General features: G+C 39.0%; 1 protein-coding gene across 3 annotated transcripts in view; it reads left to right on the forward strand.

The window, feature by feature from the left end:
• The window catches only part of PLD1 (phospholipase D1, phosphatidylcholine-specific), a 158193-nt gene that overhangs the window by 55136 nt on the left and 100949 nt on the right, over nt 1–2108 (forward strand). The gene's annotated exons all lie outside the window — the stretch shown is intronic.

The raw sequence follows: 2108 nt of genomic DNA on the forward strand, positions 1-2108 counted from the left end.
CTTTCTCCACATTTTTTTTCAATCTATATGGAAAACAGATCATTCTTGAGGATGGATTTTATGAAGTACGTGGCTTAAGAATTGGAGGAAGACTCACCAACAAACTGTTAGGTAGATGATACAACCTTGACCACTGAAAATGAGAGCATAGTGTTTGCTGCAGAAGGTCAGTATGGATTGCACTTCAACAAGAAAAAAAAGAGAAAAAAAGATCCTCACCAGTGGGCCAATTAGCAGTATCATGATGATGGATAAAAAATTGAGGTTGTTAACAATTTCATCTTGCTTGAATCCACAATCAACATTCTTGTTATCAGCAGTAAAGAAATCAAAAGATGGGTTGCTTTGGGAAAAATCTATCAAGGACCTCACCAGAATGCTAAAGAGCAACAATATAAGTCTAGAGACTAAAATGTGTGTGATCCAAGCTGTGGTCTTCTCGATTGCTTTCTATGTATCTGAGAGCTGAAGACAGCAGAAGAGAAGCCTTGAGTTGTGGTGTTGAAGAGTGCTGAATCTACTATGGACTGCCAAGAAAACAAAAAAGTCTGTCCTGGAGAGGGTGAAATAGTTTGCTCCTTGGAGGCAAGAATTTTTAAGCTCCATCTCCTATATTTTAGGCACGTTGCCAGGAAGGACCAGTCATATCAGAAGGACAGCAAGTTTGGAAGAGTAGAGGGTCATCATAGGAGAAGTCAGTGAATAGGATGGATTGACACATGATGATGACAATGGGGTCAGTTGTGTCTGAGATGGAGAGTTTGTCTCAGGATAGGGCAAGGTTTGGAGCCATTGTTCACAGGGTAGCCACAAGTCATGATTGACTCTATGGCCCATAGCAAGAAACAGAACTCCCAATTTTGTTGGCTACATTATGAAATACAGCTGGCAGTAACGTATATTGAGATGTGAGGTGAAGGTAAATTCAGCTGTGACGTTTGAGGTTATATGTCCTCTTCACTGGGCTATTAGTCTCATTGGTTTGGTAGTTATGTAATGATGTAATCTAGTAGGTACATAATGATAACATAATTTTCATATAATTTATATATATGTACATATATGTGTGTATACACACACACACACACACACACACACACATATATAAAATGACTTGGTGTTTAGAACCCAACCAGGTCATTAAGTGATAAATGCTTTACCCTTCTTGTAACTGCAATAAAGTTTGACCAAAGTTGAAGACAATAATGATAGTTTTCTGGAGTTTCTTCTGTACTAATATTCTCCAACTTTCACTTGACTATGTGTGCAATCATATCTCCTTAGGTATTGTTAACAGAGTGCTTACTGAGGCCATCAGAAGAAAAGTTCTTATCCACCCCTGTCCCCATTGACTGGTGTTGGGCAGTCTGCTGGGCTACAAGAAAACCCAACAGGATAACACTCATTAAAGGAGGCTTTAAAAAAAAAAAAGAAGCAGCTGGTGGATTCGAACTGCCAGAGAGGCGCTACCATGGGCTAGCAGCATAACAGCCTTCTAACTGTGCTTCCAAGAGCTTCCTCAGAAGGAGAAAGTGTTAGCATGTTTAGGCAATGAGGAATTTAGGAGGCAAATGTACTCGTCTAAAAATTGATAAGGTATAATGCATTAGTTATTAGTATTGGCAGAGCAGAATCACAGAACTGTATTTTTAGTTCTTGTAATATCAATAAAAACTAAGAGTATTAACTTAAAAACTCTTTCATGTCTTAACAGCATTGCAAAGACACCAAATTCTTTTTTTTAATTTAGTATTAATTTCAGTGAAAATTTAGAGACTTTGGATTTCCATTCATTCATTGTTGCACTTTTCTCCCCTCCCAACCCTCCCCCCTAGCACACTACCCTCTTGGAAAAGTAAAAAACAAATTCTTTCATTGTTTTACAAACCCTCCCCCAGGTCCACTCCACCATGTAGCCTTCGCTCTGGACTCCTGTCATGACAAAATTACCTGGTCACATATCCCTTTTAAACAGTTTTCTCCCTCATCTGTTTCAATGCAGTATACATTATTGAACCCATCATTCTCAGTCTCCCCCCAACCCCGAGGTCAGTCCTGTTTTACAACAGTGGCGCCATGCAGTATTTGTCCTTTTTGTGACTGAGATA

Source organism: Elephantulus edwardii, unplaced genomic scaffold, assembly GCF_000299155.1.
Source record: "Elephantulus edwardii isolate Elephantulus edwardi_28Jun2011 unplaced genomic scaffold, EleEdw1.0 scaffold00088, whole genome shotgun sequence".
Classification (NCBI taxonomy): domain Eukaryota; kingdom Metazoa; phylum Chordata; class Mammalia; order Macroscelidea; family Macroscelididae; genus Elephantulus; species Elephantulus edwardii.